Source organism: Solea senegalensis, unplaced genomic scaffold, assembly GCF_019176455.1.
Source record: "Solea senegalensis isolate Sse05_10M unplaced genomic scaffold, IFAPA_SoseM_1 scf7180000014512, whole genome shotgun sequence".
NCBI lineage: Eukaryota > Metazoa > Chordata > Actinopteri > Pleuronectiformes > Soleidae > Solea > Solea senegalensis.
The window spans coordinates 1-17,213 of NW_025321066.1; the positions used below are offsets into that span (position 1 = coordinate 1).

Genomic DNA, 17,213 nt, shown 5'->3' on the forward strand with positions numbered 1-17,213 from the left:
TCTCATTTAGCTTGAGTTTATCTGATGTAGCCCAAATTCTGGTTGAGCATGTGGCTAGTTGTTAGCATGTAAAGCTGTTGAGATCCCTGGTATCTGGTGAGGTCAGAACTAACTGTCCAAGTCAATTTTAGTCCAAGTGTGGTTCTGATTGAACTTAAACAAGCAGGAGTAACTCGACTCCAAATCTTATGGATATTATATGTTTACATGTATTGTAAAGTATTAAATTGAGTAGTAATGTAGGGATAACTATGAGCATCCAGTTTAAGAGCAAAGTAATTTAGTCACTAAAGACACAGCTGCCATTGACAGCTGAATACAAGGCACTGCTGGGATTTGAACCCAGGATCTCCTGTTTACTAGACAGGCACTTTGACCACCTAAGCCACAGCGCCTATGTTTGACATTGCTTGGTTAGTCTTTTTGTTTGAAATGTAATTTATTCCTGCAGCAAATGACCCTTTTTTAATGGATCTTAACTATGTCTATTATATCTCATTTAGCTTGAGTTTATCTGATGTAGCCCATCCCTGGTATCTGATGAGGTCAGAACTAACAGTCTAAGTCAATTTTAGTGCAAGTGTGGTTCTGATTGAACTTAAACATGCAGGAGTAACTCGACTCCAAGTCTTATTATGTCTGTGTTAATCCAAGTTTAAAAAAATTGATTCTGTACAGTTTCATGTATTGTAAAGTATCAATTTGAGTAGTAATAACTATGAGCATCCAGTTTGACTTGTTTAGGAGCAAAGTCATTTAGTCACCAAAGACACAGCTACCATCGACATCTGAATACAAGGCACTGCTGGGATTAGAACCCAGGATCTCCTGTTTACTAGACAGGCACTTTGACCAGCTAAGCCACAGCGCCTACATTTGACATAGCTTGGTTGACTCTTTTTGTTTGAAATGTAATTTATTCCTGCAGCAAATTACCCTTTTTTAATGGATCTTAACTATGTCTATTATATCTCATTTAGCTTGAGTTTATCTGATATAGCCCAAATTCTGGTTGAGCATGTGGCTAGTTGTTAGCATGTAAAGCTGTTGAGATCCCTGGTATCTGATGAGATCGAAACTCACTGTCCAAGTCAATTTAAGTCCAACTCTGGTTCTGATCGAACTTAAACATGCAGGAGTAATTCGACTCCAAGTCTTATTATGTCTGTGTTTGTCGAAGTTCGAGAATTTTGATTCAGTCCAGTTTCATGTATTGTAAAGTATTAATTTGAGTAGTAATGTAGGAATAACTATGAGCATCCAGTTTGACTTGTTTATGAGCAAAGTCTTTTTGTCACTTAAGACACTGATGCCATTTACAGCTGAATACAAGGCACTGCTGGGATTTGAACCCAGGATCTCCTGTTTACTAGACAGGCACTTTGACCAGCTAAGCCACAGCGCCTCTGTTTGGTATTGCTTGGTTGACATGTTTTCTTTGAAATGTAATCTAATCCTGCAGCAAATGACCCTTTTTTAATGGATCTTAACTATGTCTATTATATCTCATTTAGCTTGAGTTTATCTGATGTAGCCCAAATTCTGGTTGAGCATGTGGCTAGTTGTTAGCATGTAAAGCTGTTGAGATCCCTGGTATCTGGTGAGGTCAGAACTAACTGTCCAAGTCAATTTTTGTCCAAGTGTGGTTCTGATTGAACTTAAACAAGCAGGAGTAACTCGACTCCAAATCTTATGGATATTATATGTTTACATGTATTGTAAAGTATTAAATTGAGTAGTAATGTAGGGATAACTATGAGCATCCAGTTTGACTTGTTTAAGAGCAAAGTCATTTAGTCACTAAAGACAAATCTGCCATCGACAGCTGAATACAAGGCACTGCTGGGATTTGAACCCAGGATCTCCTGTTTACTAGACAGGCACTTTGACCAGCTAAGCCACAGCGCCTATGTTTGACATTGCTTGGTTGAGTCTTTTTGTTTGAAATGTAATTTATTCCTGCAGCAAATGACCATTTTTTAATGGATCTTAACTATGTCTATTATATCTCATTTAGCTTGAGTTTATCTGATGTAGCCCATCCCTGGTATCTGGTGAGGTCAGAACTAACTGTCCAAGTCAATTTTTATTCCAAGTGTGGTTCTGATTGAACTTAAACAAGCAGGAGTAACTCAACTCCAAGTCTTATTATGTCTGTGTTAATCCAAGTTTAAAAAAATTGATTCTGTACAGTTTCATGTTTACATGTATTGTAAAGTATCAATTTGAGTAGTAATGTAGTAATAACTATGAGCATCCAGTTTGACTTGTTTGAGTGCAAAGTCATTTTGTCACTAAAGACCCTGCTGCCATTTACAGCTGAATACAAGGCACTGCTGGGATTTGAACCCAGGATCTCCTGTTTACAAGACAGGCACTTTGACCAGCTAAGCCACAGCGCCTCTGTTAGACATTGCTTGGTTGACTTGCTTTGTTTGAAATGTAATTTATTCCTGCAGCAAATGACCCTTTTTTAATGGATCTTAACTATGTCTATTATATCTCATTTAGCTTGAGTTTATCTGATGTAGCCCAAATTCTGGTTGAGCATGTGGCTAGTGGTTAGCATGTAAAGCTGTTGAGATCCCTGGTATCTGGTGAGGTCAGAACTAACTGTCCAAGTCAATTTTAGTCCAAGTGTGGTTCTGATTGAACTTAAACAAGCAGGAGTAACCCGACTCCAAATCTTATTATGTCTGTGTTAATCCAAGTTTAAAAACTTTCATTCTGTACAGTTTCATGTTTACATGTATTGTAAAGTATCAATTTGAGTAGTAATGTAGGAATAACTATGAGCATCCAGTTTGACTTGTTTAAGAGCAAAGTCATTTAGTCACTAAAGACAAAGCTGCCATCGACAGCTGAATACAAGGCACTGCTGGGATTTGAACCCAGGATCTCCTGTTTACGAGACAGGCACTTTGACCAGCTAAGCCACAGCGCCTCTGTTTGGCATTGCTTGGTTGACTTGTTTTGTTTGAAATGTAATTTATTCCTGCAGCAAATGACCCTTTTTTAATGGATCTTAACTATGTCTATTATATCTCATTTAGCTTGAGTTTATCTGATGTAGCCCAAATTCTGGTTGAGCATGTGGCTAGTTGTTAGCATGTAAAGCTGTTGAGATCCCTGGTATATGGTGAGGTCAGAACTAACTGTCCAAGTAAATTTTAGTCCAAGTGTGGTTCTGATTGAACTTAAAAAAGCAGGAGTAACTCGACTCCAAGTCTTATTATGTCTGTGTTAATCCAAGTTTAAAAACTTTGATTCAGTACAGTTTCATGTTTACATGTATTGTAAAGTATCAATTTGAGTAGTAATGTAGGGTTAACTATGAGCATGCTGTTTGACTTGTTTAAGAGCAAAGTAATTTAGTCACTAAAGACACAGCTGCCATTGACAGCTGAATACAAGGCACTGCTGGGATTTGAACCCAGGATCTCCTGTTTACTAGACAGGCACTTTGACCAGCTAAGCCACAGCGCCTATGTTTGACATAGCTTGGTTGAGTCTTTTTGTTTGAAATGTAATTTATTCCTGCAGCAAATGACCCTTTTTTAATGGATCTTAACTATGTCTATTATATCTCATTTAGCTTGAGTTTATCTGATGTAGCCCATCCCTGGTATCTGATGAGGTCAGAACTAACAGTCTAAGTCAATTTTAGTGCAAGTGTGGTTCTGATTGAACTTAAACATGCAGGAGTAACTCGACTCCAAGTCTAATTATGTCTGTGTTAATCCAAGTTTAAAAAAATTGATTCTGTAGAGTTTCATGTATTGTAAAGTATCAATTTGAGTAGTAATAACTATGAGCATCCAGTTTGACTTGTTTAGGAGCAAAGTCATTTAGTCACCAAGGACACAGCTACCATCGACATCTGAATACAAGGCACTGCTGGGATTTGAACCCAGGATCTCCTGTTTACTAGACAGGCACTTTGACCAGCTAAGCCACAGCGCCTACATTTGACATAGCTTTGTTGACTCTTTTTGTTTGAAATGTAATTTATTCCTGCAGCAAATGACCCTTTTTTAATGGATCTTAACTATGTCTATTATATCTCATTTAGCTTGAGTTTATCTGATGTAGCCCAAATTCTGGTTGAGCATGTGGCTAGCTGTTAGCATGTAAAGCTGTTGAGATCCCTGGTATGTGATGAGGTCAGAACTAACTGTCCAAGTCAATTTGAGTCCAACTCTGGTTCTGATTGAACTTAAACATGCACGAGTAACTCGACTCCAAGTCTTATTATGTCCGTGTTAATCCAAGTTGAAAAACTTTCATTCTGTACAGTTTCATGTTTACATGTATTGTAAAGTATCAATTTGAGTAGTAATGTAGGAATAACTATGAGCATCCAGTTTGACTTGTTTGAGTGCAAAGTCATTTTGTCACTAAAGACACTGCTGCCATTTACAGCTGAATACAAGGCACTGCTGGGATTTGAACCCAGGATCTCCTGTTTACTAGACAGGCACTTTGACCAGCTAAGCCACAGCGCCTATTTTTGACATAGCTTGGTTGAGTCTTTTTGTTTGAAATGTAATTTATTCCTGCAGCAAATGACCCTTTTTTAATGGATCTTAACTATGTCTATTATATCTCATTTAGCTTGAGTTTATCTGATGTAGCCCAAATTCTGGTTGAGCATGTGGCTAGTTGTTAACATGTAAAGCTGTTGAGATCCCTGGTATATGGTGAGGTCAGAACTAACTGTCCAAGTAAATTTTAGTCCAAGTGTGGTTCTGATTGAACTTAAAAAAGCAGGAGTAACTCGACTCCAAGTCTTATTATGTCTGTGTTAATCCAAGTTTAAAAACTTTGATTCAGTACAGTTTCATGTTTACATGTATTGTAAAGTATCAATTTGAGTAGTAATGTAGGGTTAACTATGACCATGCTGTTTGACTTGTTTAAGAGCAAAGTAATTTAGTCACTAAAGACACAGCTGCCATTGACAGCTGAATACAAGGCACTGCTGGGGTTTGAACCCAGGATCACCTGTTTACTAGACAGGCACTTTGACCAGCTAAGCCACAGTGCCTATGTTTGACATTGCTTGGTTGAGTCTTTTTGTTTGAAATGTAATTTATTCCTGCAGCAAATTACCCTTTTTTAATGGATCTTAACTATATCTATTATATCTCATTTAGCTTGAGTTTATCTGATGTAGCCCATCCCTGGTATCTGATGAGGTCAGAACTAACAGTCTAAGTCAATTTTAGTGCAAGTGTGGTTCTGATTGAACTTAAACATGCAGGAGTAACTCGACTCCAAGTCTAATTATGTCTGTGTTAATCCAAGTTTAAAAAAATTGATTCTGTAGAGTTTCATGTATTGTAAAGTATCAATTTGAGTAGTAATAACTATGAGCATCCAGTTTGACTTGTTTAGGAGCAAAGTCATTTAGTCACCAAGGACACAGCTACCATCGACATCTGAATACAAGGCACTGCTGGGATTTGAACCCAGGATCTCCTGTTTACTAGACAGGCACTTTGACCAGCTAAGCCACAGCGCCTACATTTGACATAGCTTGGTTGAGTCTTTTTGTTTGAAATGTAATTTATTCCTGCAGCAAATGACCCTTTTTTAATGGATCTTAACTATGTCTATTATATCTCATTTAGCTTGAGTTTATCTGATGTAGCCCAAATTCTGGTTGAGCATGTGGCTAGTTGTTAGCATGTAAAGCTGTTGAGATCCCTGGTATCTGGTGAGGTCAGAACTAACTGTCCAAGTCAATTTTAGTCCAAGTGTGGTTCTGATTGAACTTAAACAAGCAGGAGTAACTCGACTCCAAATCTTATTATGTCTGTGTTAATCCAAGTTTAAAAACTTTGATTCAGTACAATTTCATGTATTGTAAAGTATCAATTTGAGTAGTAATGTAGGGATAACTATGAGCATCCAGTTTGACTTGTTTAGGAGCAAAGTCATTTAGTCACTAAAGACAAAGCTGCCATCTGAATAGAAGGCACTGCTGGGATTTGAACCCAGGAGCTCCTGTTTACTAGACAGGCACTAAGACCAGCTAAGCCACAGCGCCTCTGTTTGGCATTGCTTGGTTGACTTGTTTTCTTTGAAATGTAATCTAATCCTGCAGCAAATGACCCTTTTTTAATGGATCTTAACTATGTCTATTATATCTCATTTAGCTTGAGTTTATCTGATGTAGCCCAAATTCTGGTTGAGCATGTGGCTAGCTGTTAGCATGTAAAGCTGTTGAGATCCCTGGTATCTGATGAGGTCAGAACTAACTGTCCAAGTCAATTTTAGTCCAAGTGTGGTTCTGATTGAACTTAAACATGCACGAGTAACTCGACTCCAAGTCTTATGGATATGATATTATATGTTTACATGTATTGTAAAAGTATTAAATTGAGTAGTAATGTAGGGATAACTATGAGCGCCAGTTTGACTTGTTTTAGAGCAAAGTGTTTGGTCACTTACTAAAGACAAAGCTGCCATGCGACAGCTACAAGGCACTGCTGGGATTTGAACCCAGGATCTCCTGTTTACAAGACAGGCACTTTGACCAGCTAAGCCACAGCGCCTCTGTTAGACATTGCTTGGTTGACTTGTTTTGTTTGAAATGTTATTTATTCCTGCAGCAAATGACCCTTTTTTAATGGATCTTAACTATGTCTATTATATCTCATTTAGCTTGAGTTTATCTGATGTAGCCCAAATTCTGGTTGAGCATGTGGCTAGCTGTTAGCATGTAAAGCTGTTGAGATCCCTGGTATCTGATGAGGTCAGAACTAACTGTCCAAGTCAATTTTAGTCCAAGTGTGGTTCTGATTGAACTTAAACATGCACGAGTAACTCGACTCCAAGTCTTATTATGTCTGTGTTAATCCAAGTTTAAAAACTTTCATTCTGTACAGTTTCATGTTTACATGTATTGTAAAGTATCAATTTGAGTAGTAATGTAGGGTTAACTATGAGCATGCTGTTTGACTTGTTTAAGAGCAAAGTAATTTAGTCACTAAAGACAAAGCTGCCATTGACAGCTGAATACAAGGCACTGCTGGGATTTGAACCCAGGATCTCCTGTTTACTAGACAGGCACTTTGACCAGCTAAGCCACAGCGCCTCTGTTAGACATTGCTTGGTTGACTTGTTTTGTTTGAAATGTTATTTATTCCTGCAGCAAATGACCCTTTTTTAATGGATCTTAACTATGTCTATTATATCTCATTTAGCTTGAGTTTATCTGATGTAGCCCAAATTCTGGTTGAGCATGTGGCTAGCTGTTAGCATGTAAAGCTGTTGAGATCCCTGGTATGTGATGAGGTCAGAACTAACTGTCCAAGTCAATTTGAGTCCAAATCTGGTTCTGATTGAACTTAAACATGCACGAGTAACTCGACTCCAAGTCTTATTATGTCTGTGTTAATCCAAGTTTAAAAACTTTCATTCTGTACAGTTTCATGTATTGTAAAGTATCAATTTGAGTAGTAATGTAGGAATAACTATGAGCATCCAGTTTGACTTGTTTGAGTGCAAAGTCATTTTGTCACTGAAGACACTGCTGCCATTTACAGCTGAACACAAGGCACTGCTGGGATTTGAACCCAGGATCTCCTGTTTACAAGACAGGCACTTTGACCAGCTAAGCCACAGCGCCTCGGTTAGACATTGCTTGGTTGACTTGTTTTGTTTGAAATGTTATTTATTCCTGCAGCAAATGACCCTTTTTTAATGGATCGTAACTATGTCTATTATATCTCATTTAGCTTGAGTTTATCTGATGTAGCCCAAATTCTGGTTGAGCATGTGGCTAGTTGTTAGCATGTAAAGCTGTTGAGATCCCTGGTATCTGGTGAGGTCAGAACTAACTGTCCAAGTCAATTTTAGTCCAAGTGTGGTTCTGATTGAACTTAAACAAGCAGGAGTAACTCGACTCCAAATCTTATGGATATTATATGTTTACATGTATTGTAAAGTATCAATTTGAGTAGTAATGTAGGAATAACTATGAGCATCCAGTTTGACTTGTTTGAGTGCAAAGTCATTTTGTCACTAAAGACACTGCTGCCATCGACAGCTGAATACAAGGCACTGCTGGGATTTGAACCCAGGATCTCCTGTTTACTAGACAGGCACTTTGACCAGCTAAGCCACAGCGCCTCTGTTTGGCATTGCTTGGTTGACATGTTTTCTTTGAAATGTAATCTAATCCTGCAGCAAATGACCCTTTTTTAATGGATCTTAACTATGTCTATTATATCTCATTTAGCTTGAGTTTATCTGATGTAGCCCAAATTCTGGTTGAGCATGTGGCTAGTTGTTAGCATGTAAAGCTGTTGAGATCCCTGGTATCTGGTGAGGTCAGAACTAACTGTCCAAGTCAATTTTAGTCCAAGTGTGGTTCTGATTGAACTTAAACAAGCAGGAGTAACTCGACTCCAAATCTTATGGATATTATATGTTTACATGTATTGTAAAGTATTAAATTGAGTAGTAATGTAGGAATAACTATGAGCATCCAGTTTGACTTGTTTGAGTGCAAAGTCATTTTGTCACTAAAGACACTGCTGCCATTTACAGCTGAATACAAGGCACTGCTGGGATTTGAACCCAGGATCTCCTGTTTACGAGACAGGCACTTTGACCAGCTAAGCCACAGCGCCTCTGTTTGGCATTGCTTGGTTGACTTGTTTTGTTTGAAATGTAATTTATTCCTGCAGCAAATGAGCCCTTTTTTAATGGATCTTAACTATGTCTATTATATCTCATTTAGCTTGAGTTTATCTGATGTAGCCCAAATTCTAGTTGAGCATGTGGTTAGTTGTTAGCATGTAAAGCTGTTGAGATCCCTGGTATGTGATGAGGTCAGAACTAACTGTCCAAGTCAATTTGAGTCCAACTCTGGTTCTGATTGAACTTAAACATGCACGAGTAACTCGACTCCAAGTCTTATTATGTCTGTGTTAATCCAAGTTTAAAAACTTTCATTCTGTACAGTTTCATGTTTACATGTATTGTAAAGTATCAATTTGAGTAGTAATGTAGGAATAACTATGAGCATCCAGTTTGACTTGTTTGAGTGCAAAGTCATTTTTTCACTAAAGACACTGCTTCTATTTTAGGCTGAATACAAGGCACTGCTGGGATTTGAACCCAGGATCTCCTGTTTACAAGACAGGCACTTTGACCAGCTAAGCCACAGCGCCTCTGTTAGACATTGCTTGGTTGACTTGTTTTGTTTGAAATGTAATTTATTCCTGCAGCAAATGACCCTTTTTTAATGGATCTTAACTATGTCTATTATATCTCATTTAGCTTGAGTTTATCTGATGTAGCCCAAATTCTGGTTGAGCATGTGGCTAGTTGTTAGCATGTAAAGCTGTTGAGATCCCTGGTATCTGGTGAGGTCAGAACTAACTGTCCAAGTCAATTTTAGTCCAAGTGTGGTTCTGATTGAACTTAAACAAGCAGGAGTAACTCGACTCCAAGTCTTATTATGTCTGTGTTAATCCAAGTTTAAAAACTTTGATTCAGTACAGTTTCATGTTTACATGTATTGTAAAGTATCAATTTGAGTAGTAATGTAGGGTTAACTATGACCATGCTGTTTGACTTGTTTAAGAGCAAAGTAATTTAGTCACTAAAGACACAGCTGCCATTGACAGCTGAATACAAGGCACTGCTGGGGTTTGAACCCAGGATCACCTGTTTACTAGACAGGCACTTTGACCAGCTAAGCCACAGTGCCTATGTTTGACATTGCTTGGTTGAGTCTTTTTGTTTGAAATGTAATTTATTCCTGCAGCAAATTACCCTTTTTTAATGGATCTTAACTATATCTATTATATCTCATTTAGCTTGAGTTTATCTGATGTAGCCCATCCCTGGTATCTGATGAGGTCAGAACTAACAGTCTAAGTCAATTTTAGTGCAAGTGTGGTTCTGATTGAACTTAAACATGCAGGAGTAACTCGACTCCAAGTCTTATTATGTCTGTGTTAATCCAAGTTTAAAAAAATTGATTCTGTAGAGTTTCATGTATTGTAAAGTATCAATTTGAGTAGTAATAACTATGAGCATCCAGTTTGACTTGTTTAGGAGCAAAGTCATTTAGTCACCAAAGACACAGCTACCATCGACATCTGAATACAAGGCACTGCTGGGATTTGAACCCAGGATCTCCTGTTTACTAGACAGGCACTTTGACCAGCTAAGCCACAGCGCCTATGTTTGACATTGCTTGGATGACTTGTTTTGTTTGAAATGTAATTTATTCCTGCAGCAAATGACCCTTTTTTAATGGATCGTAACTATGTCTATTATATCTCATTTAGCTTGAGTTTATCTGATGTAGCCCAAATTCTGGTTGAGCATGTGGCTAGTTGTTAGCATGTAAAGCTGTTGAGATCCCTGGTATCTGGTGAGGTCAAAACTAACTGTCCAAGTCAATTTTAGTCCAAGTGTGGTTCTGATTGAACTTAAACAAGCAGGAGTAACTCGACTCCAAGTCTTATTATGTCTGTGTTAATCCAAGTTTAAAAAAATTGATTCTCTACAGTTTCATGTTTACATGTATTGTAAAGTATCAAATTGAGTAGTAATGTAGGAATAACTATGAGCATTCAGTTTGACTTGTTTAGGAGCAAAGTCATTTAGTGACCAAAGACACAGCTACCATGGACATCTGAATAGAAGGCACTGCTGGGATTTGAACCCAGGATCTCCTGTTTACTAGACAGGCACTTTGACCAGCTAAGCCACAGAGCCTACATTTGATATAGCTTGGTTGAGTCTTTTTGTTTGAAATGTAATTTATTCCTGGTGACGGGTGGCAATCCCAGCTAAGAGTGTCCAATTAACATATGCATGTTGTTAACTGTGGGAGGAAGCTAAAGAACTCAGTATCCGAACCATACCCATGAGGCTAAAATGTTAGCCACTGCTCCACTGTGTGGATGTGAGAGTTGTTTATGGATACAGAAACAGACATGCTCATGGAGTTTCACAAGTTTGGCATTGGTCAAACAGACTTAAGCTCACGAGAGACAAGAGGCATAGATGTATTTGTAAATTCTGATGGACAAGAAGGAGATATATTTTGACATTCAGTGACCAGTGTTGGAGAGTGAAGTGCAGACAGATTTGTAAAAAAGAAAGAAAGAAGGTTATTCTGTTCTTTGTTTTCTGTGCTCTAAAGTACCAAAACTACAAGAAAAGAATCCATGAAAAAGTATTTGAAAAGCAGCAGCAGCAGCAGCAGCAGTAGCAGGAGAATTCTGTCTTAGACTTGCATTGCATGTCCTGTATCCACTGCTGTGCTTTTTCCAACACCATCAACCTCAAGTGGGATTCACTAGAATTATTCATGCTTTCACCCAAGCTTAAATAAAGCAGCATCATTAGGACACACAAAGCTCTCTTGGGAAATTACTGTGTTCATTTCCATGTTGGAGTTTGGTCTCACACTGAACTCGATAAGCAGGGAAATGAGGAAAACACCAGCATGTAGCAGTGATCACAGGAAAAAGCTAAATCAAATACTTAGTTCACAAAGTGATTTACCATGTAGGAACTGTGGGGGATCGTGGTTTTAGGCCAGAGAGCCACAGCAGAGGCAACAAGGCAGTGTAGATTTATTTTAAATGAATCTGATTTGCACTTCAATCTGGGTTCCTCTCACATTATGAAATTTAATCAGAATACCCAGATTCACTCTCATTCATGCTCGAGGTGACGATAAAACCATAGGACACAATAAAACAATGTAGATACACTCAGATAAATATTTTTTGATTCATGCATTTCACTTGCATACAGAATTTGCATCCATTTAAATTAGAGATTTATGTAAACTAGAGCCTATGTGTTGTAGGCTGCCACCTACTGGACTGGAGTGTGGTGACCTGATTTACTTAAAGCTAACCCAATCGCACAGATTTTCACTAAATGCCAAGAGAGAAGCCAAGACAAGCTGAGGACTTAATACTTGCCATGATATCTATGCCATGACACATGTACAGTACTTGACTGTGTGACTGAAAACAGATATTTGTGAACTATACAATTTAAGTAGGGACACGTGCAAATAAGGAGTACAAACTTTAGGCTAAAACCATGCATTTAAAAAAATAAATAAAAGTAATCAAGCTGTCTCGGCCTTAAAACCACTGTTGTCTTTTGAAATATATATCTCCTTTTACCTCTCTCCAAGTCACAGATACAGATTACATTACATTACATTATATTACATGTCATTTGGCAGACGCTTTTATCCAAAGCGACTTACAATAAGTGCATTTCGACATTTGGGTACAAGCAAGACTTACAAGTAAGTGCAGTCTTGAGTTCGATGAATGCCTCTGCGATCCTCTCAGTGAGGGGGCAGCAGGTTGGTTTGTCGATGCAGAGTGGAGACAATAAAGTGAGGGCAGAATCTTTCAGCAGCTCTCCTTACTGCTTTGAAGAAGGAAACACGAGCGAGAAAGTTTGAGGGAGGAAAAAGAAAAGTTTGTCGACCTTCAATAGCGGTGACAAAGCATCTGTCAGGAGTGGGATTTGAACCCACGCCTCCATTTGGAGACCAGAAGTCCCATGTCTCAGGAAGGAGTTTGTCCTTGAGTCTGGCGCCTTAGACCACTCGGCCACCCTGACACGTGCTCGTGGGTCATTTATCCTTCATCCAGCTTTTCCTCTATTTCAGTAAATATTTACAATTGTGACGCAATCTACTAATTAATAACTTTAAACATTAAACTGATTCTTGTGTGAAGCGTCATGTGTTTCAGGAAAAATACCGTGTGAATTAAATCTAAACCAAACAGAGACATGCATGTAGAAGAAGTAAGTGGAATTTGAAAAACAGAAATCCCTTTTATCAGGAAGAAGTGATATATATATATATCATATATATGTATATATATATATACGTATATATGTATATATATATATATGTATACCCTGACACTTGCAGGCTGTTTGTTACTGTAACATTATGAAAGACATTCCGTCTTTGTTAAATATGGATTTAAAGTGAAACACCTCAATTTGGAGGTCAGAAGTCTCACAAAGTTTTTTTTCTTCAATTATTTTGAACTTTTTTTGCTAACAAACTTTGCTTAATTTTTTGTCTCAGGTTTGACCACTGAACTTCATCCGTGTGTATGATGTCTGCCATGATTTTAATGTCATATTTTTTAATATTGTATAGCTCATTCTTAGTTTTCTTCTCTCTCATCTTCATGTTTGCTCTAAAAGGGGAAAAAATAGTCCTCATAAAATGTGAGGTGGAGTTCCAGTTAAAATAAGCTGTTTAAAACCTATGTAGGTTTCATCTTTCTTAAAGCAGTGATAAATAAATGTACAATTATTTTACAAAAGCTAAGTTTAAGTGAACTGTGGTTACAGAAAAAGAAAAAAAAAAAGTGACCCCGAAGATCAATAAAGTTCATCTCCTCCGAACATGACTTCAGGTCCAGTATTTATGAGTGAGAATAGATGAAATGAATGAAAACACAAATTGAAGTGCAGAAGCAGAGCATAATTTCACCAGCAGCAGTGGCCTGAAAAACTAAAATAGCGACGTTGAGAATGGTTTATTGATTTGTGATCATGCCTGCAGTGGCATTTCAGTCCTTTTAAACCAGCAGAGGAAATTCTACCATTTCATTTATTACAAATGTCATGACAACAACTCAGTGTGTGTGTGTGTGTGTGTTGCTGTCAGTGTTTGCTTCTTGCTTTCTGAAGGTGTGAAAGCTTTTGTGCCTTTTTTTTTGGTGTGTGTACTTTTACACTTTTACACACAACTTGCGACAAACTTGCAAAACTAAAGGAAGTGAGGACATTTAGTGAAAGTGAGGACAATTTGGCTGGTTCTAACGTTCTGTTGCACCTTAAATGGGCTGTTTATGGGTTCAAGCTTGGTTTTAGGTTTAAGGTTAGAATTAGGTTTAGTTTAAGGGTGATGGTTGGCAGGGGCCTGCAATTCAATTTGGCCTATGTACAATATTTTTCTAAGCAGTTGAATTATGGGCCAAAACTATATTCACAAAAATGGCAATTTAAGAGATGTGTTGGTTTAAAAGAGCAATTTGAATTTGCCACAGAATGTTATTTTTGTCTTAAAACTGGTCTTTGACTCTTTCATCTTTATTCAGTCAGAATAAAGACTTTTAAATCTGCATGAAAAAGCAGACAATTTACAAAATACATATTTAAATTAATTTACTGGCTGCCAGTTGCATTCAGTGCATGAGTGTCCTCACTAAGAACGATGCACAAACACGTGTGTGTGTGTGTGTGTGTGTGTGTGTGTGCGTGCGCACCCACCACACAGCCTGCAGGGAGTTTCAGCAAAGGTTCAGAGTGTGGAACAATCACTATGAGGAACAGAGCGAACAGGAAGTAGAGAAGCTGTCTCAGTGGAGGCAGATATAGAGAAACACGGGAGAGAGAGAGAGAGAGAAAGAAAAAACGGAACAGGAAACAGACTTGAAAGAGAAATAAAGAGAAAGAGAGAGATTGGGAAAAACATATATCAAGTAAGCTGGACACGAGAGAAACAGTGGGAGGGAGCAAAAGACAAAAGTGTAGAGACAGTACACAACGAACAACACTACAGTCTTATTTAATTGCCAGACCATGTCAATGTTCTGTACATATATATATTTTTTATTAACCAAAATGTCATTTTGACTTGTCTAAGCAGGAAAGGAACAGTGAATTCAGCTCAGCTGTCACGCTGTCACGCGGCTTACAGCCATTCCTAATATTAGCAACACACCTATGCTTTAGTTGTAATATGATTGAGGACAAAGAGGTCCTGAAAAACTATTAATCACACGGCACAAGAAAATACTACAGGTGGCGAAAATGAGAGGACACATTTTAAATGAGTATAAATCCTCAGTCTTCTTAAGGTCCCGGGGGCAAGAATCTGTGACATCCAACGGTGAGCTGTGATGGGGAGGATTCCTCTCCCCACCCATTACTTTTCCAAGCACACCATGGAAGTACAGTGGCCTTCACAAACCAGAAAAGGATGCTGATATTCATCATTGGTGGAGTAAGCTGCCACTTCTAAACACAAAATGGGATTTTCCTGAGCTTCCTTTCCCAACAAATTCACAGCTAACCAGTGAGAACGAGTGTTGTTGTTAACACGGTGCCACATCGCTTCATCGTGTTGTCCCCAAACCCCATTCTGTCTAATAAACAAGAAAAAAGCATTAAAATAGTTGCTGATGTTCGCTCTGAGCTATCATACATGTTTTCTAATGTACTTATAATTTATATTTATGTCACTACCTTAGACTACTACCATCATCATGTGACAACTGCTTCATATTGTTCTCTACATTTTATATTTCTTTATTTTCTGGTGCTTTATGACAGTATTTTCCCCTTAGTTTTAACAATACAACTTTTTTTCTCATCGGTTTTAAGTCAACAAGTTCAGACTCAACATACGATGTGATGTTCTGTGTCCCCAATTTCCCATCACATGTTTGTTTCATCAATGAGGGATGATTTTGTTTGTCGCTCCGCCCCCGCACCTCTTCCTCTGTCCTCCTCTCTGTCTTTGCTAACATAAATCACAGCTGACAGATAATAAGCTCCTTGTCTGAAAGTTTTAAGTGGTCACCGAAAGGTCAGAGCGTCTCAAGTACCTCAGAAAGAGGTGCTGGAGCCAAGATACAGACTATCTGCTGTCTAAGCAGCCGGAGCAGTGACAGTGATCCAGTGGCCCACAGTCTTCAGCGCTCTGGCTCTCCGCCTCTGAGATATACACGGTGAATCTGGATCAAAAGCTCAGGCGATAAATGACAGAGTCAGAAATGTTCTCAAGCCGCTGATAACTCACACTGTGCTGGATTGATTCATTTTATTTTCGTGAGTTCAACAGTTTATAATTTTATATTTTTTTTAATTTATTTTAGATTATTTTTAGGGCCATCAATCGATTAAATTAAATTAAATTAAATTAAATTAAATTAAATTAAATTAAATTAAATTAAATTAAATTAAATTAAAGCTTGAATGGCTTTCCAAATACAGTTTCTCTCCTAGTTGTGATGGTTAAGGTTAGGGTAAGGGGCTAAAGAATGCATTATTTGATGTGTGTCCTCACTAAGATATAAAAACAAGTGTGTGTGTGTGTGAGTCAAAGCATGGTTGTACACTTTTACATTAAAATAAATCTATTTCATTCCAAATCAAACAGACTGGCAATATGCTTGTTTTGATTTTATTATTACTAGACAAGCACATCCACACACACACACACAGACTATTACACTCAGTCTGGAAATGGGTACGTCTGTCTCTGTTTTTATCTTTTATATCCCCAGTCTTCATTTCATATTATATGGCGTTTTTCTTTCCGTTCAGTTGTTTTATTGTTTTTCTATGACCCGTGTGCAATTGATTCGCCGCTTCTTATACTCGACTGATAAAAGACAAATTGAGGGACGTGTGCAACAATGTGTTTGTGTGAAAAAGAGACTGCGTGATAATAAAATAATAAAACATGGTCGCCTGTGTGTATGAGTGCCTTCATTTGTGAATGTGTGAAATGACAAAAATCATGTGTTTGGCTGGAAGATGATGTTCAGTGTCTTTTTTTTGTCACTACTTTTTTGAGGGAAACCTGGGTGGACGTTACCTGGCTGAAGAAGAGGGAGATGCTCCATCCATGGTGAATACATTAACTTTATGCACTTTGTTCTCCAGGTTGTGAATCAATAGAGGAATCCTGCACTTTTGACTTTTCACAGATGTTTTGTTTTCGTGATGTATCGCTCTATAATTGTCTTGCAATATAGTGATTATCATAGTATCGTGATATCATTGGTATCAACTATGGATCATATCATATTGTGAGGTACCCTGTGATTCCCACCCCACCTTTTAACTCGGTCAAATAGGGTATAATATGTCTCCTTTAAATAATCGACCAAACACAAATTTCTTCTTTTTTCTTTTTTGTGCTTTAGTTGCAGCACGTGCAGGGGACATTCACATTCTCACATTCTGCTCGAGGGAAAGAGAGAACTGCAAACTGAGCATTCGCAGTATCTTCACTGAGAGTAAGGTCATCACATCAGCAAAAAAATTAAATAAATGAATAAATTAATTAATTAATAAATAAATAACTAAAAAAATCCCTGGAGTCAGAAAAGCAAATGTACATTCACAGTTAAGGACATTCTCAGTCCAAGTTGAGAGTCTGAGAT

General features: G+C 37.9%; 22 non-coding genes across 22 annotated transcripts; all 22 read right to left on the bottom strand.

Moving 5' to 3' along the window:
- Window positions 1-321: 321 nt before the first annotated feature.
- On the bottom strand, window positions 322-395 carry trnat-agu. The gene has a single exon. It is a non-coding gene; the product is annotated as a tRNA-Thr (tRNA).
- A 402-nt stretch (window positions 396-797) lies between these two features.
- trnat-agu lies at window positions 798-871 on the bottom strand. The gene has a single exon. It is a non-coding gene; the product is annotated as a tRNA-Thr (tRNA).
- Window positions 872-1,331: 460 nt separating this feature from the next.
- Window positions 1,332-1,405, bottom strand: trnat-agu. The gene has a single exon. It is a non-coding gene; the product is annotated as a tRNA-Thr (tRNA).
- A 429-nt stretch (window positions 1,406-1,834) lies between these two features.
- trnat-agu lies at window positions 1,835-1,908 on the bottom strand. The gene has a single exon. It is a non-coding gene; the product is annotated as a tRNA-Thr (tRNA).
- A 420-nt stretch (window positions 1,909-2,328) lies between these two features.
- trnat-ugu lies at window positions 2,329-2,402 on the bottom strand. Its single transcript has one exon. It is a non-coding gene; the product is annotated as a tRNA-Thr (tRNA).
- Window positions 2,403-2,870: 468 nt separating this feature from the next.
- On the bottom strand, window positions 2,871-2,944 carry trnat-cgu. Its single transcript has one exon. It is a non-coding gene; the product is annotated as a tRNA-Thr (tRNA).
- Window positions 2,945-3,412: 468 nt separating this feature from the next.
- Window positions 3,413-3,486, bottom strand: trnat-agu. The gene has a single exon. It is a non-coding gene; the product is annotated as a tRNA-Thr (tRNA).
- Window positions 3,487-3,889: 403 nt separating this feature from the next.
- On the bottom strand, window positions 3,890-3,963 carry trnat-agu. Its single transcript has one exon. It is a non-coding gene; the product is annotated as a tRNA-Thr (tRNA).
- A 468-nt stretch (window positions 3,964-4,431) lies between these two features.
- trnat-agu lies at window positions 4,432-4,505 on the bottom strand. The gene has a single exon. It is a non-coding gene; the product is annotated as a tRNA-Thr (tRNA).
- Window positions 4,506-4,973: 468 nt separating this feature from the next.
- trnat-agu lies at window positions 4,974-5,047 on the bottom strand. The gene has a single exon. It is a non-coding gene; the product is annotated as a tRNA-Thr (tRNA).
- Window positions 5,048-5,450: 403 nt separating this feature from the next.
- On the bottom strand, window positions 5,451-5,524 carry trnat-agu. The gene has a single exon. It is a non-coding gene; the product is annotated as a tRNA-Thr (tRNA).
- A 454-nt stretch (window positions 5,525-5,978) lies between these two features.
- trnat-agu lies at window positions 5,979-6,052 on the bottom strand. The gene has a single exon. It is a non-coding gene; the product is annotated as a tRNA-Thr (tRNA).
- Window positions 6,053-6,486: 434 nt separating this feature from the next.
- On the bottom strand, window positions 6,487-6,560 carry trnat-ugu. The gene has a single exon. It is a non-coding gene; the product is annotated as a tRNA-Thr (tRNA).
- A 468-nt stretch (window positions 6,561-7,028) lies between these two features.
- trnat-agu lies at window positions 7,029-7,102 on the bottom strand. The gene has a single exon. It is a non-coding gene; the product is annotated as a tRNA-Thr (tRNA).
- Window positions 7,103-7,562: 460 nt separating this feature from the next.
- Window positions 7,563-7,636, bottom strand: trnat-ugu. Its single transcript has one exon. It is a non-coding gene; the product is annotated as a tRNA-Thr (tRNA).
- A 429-nt stretch (window positions 7,637-8,065) lies between these two features.
- trnat-agu lies at window positions 8,066-8,139 on the bottom strand. The gene has a single exon. It is a non-coding gene; the product is annotated as a tRNA-Thr (tRNA).
- A 429-nt stretch (window positions 8,140-8,568) lies between these two features.
- Window positions 8,569-8,642, bottom strand: trnat-cgu. Its single transcript has one exon. It is a non-coding gene; the product is annotated as a tRNA-Thr (tRNA).
- Window positions 8,643-9,111: 469 nt separating this feature from the next.
- trnat-ugu lies at window positions 9,112-9,185 on the bottom strand. The gene has a single exon. It is a non-coding gene; the product is annotated as a tRNA-Thr (tRNA).
- Window positions 9,186-9,653: 468 nt separating this feature from the next.
- trnat-agu lies at window positions 9,654-9,727 on the bottom strand. Its single transcript has one exon. It is a non-coding gene; the product is annotated as a tRNA-Thr (tRNA).
- A 403-nt stretch (window positions 9,728-10,130) lies between these two features.
- trnat-agu lies at window positions 10,131-10,204 on the bottom strand. Its single transcript has one exon. It is a non-coding gene; the product is annotated as a tRNA-Thr (tRNA).
- Window positions 10,205-10,672: 468 nt separating this feature from the next.
- Window positions 10,673-10,746, bottom strand: trnat-agu. Its single transcript has one exon. It is a non-coding gene; the product is annotated as a tRNA-Thr (tRNA).
- A 1,773-nt stretch (window positions 10,747-12,519) lies between these two features.
- Window positions 12,520-12,630, bottom strand: trnal-caa. The gene is made up of 2 exons: window positions 12,593-12,630; window positions 12,520-12,565 (listed from the first exon to the last, which is right to left on the bottom strand). It is a non-coding gene; the product is annotated as a tRNA-Leu (tRNA).
- Window positions 12,631-17,213: the final 4,583 nt, after the last annotated feature.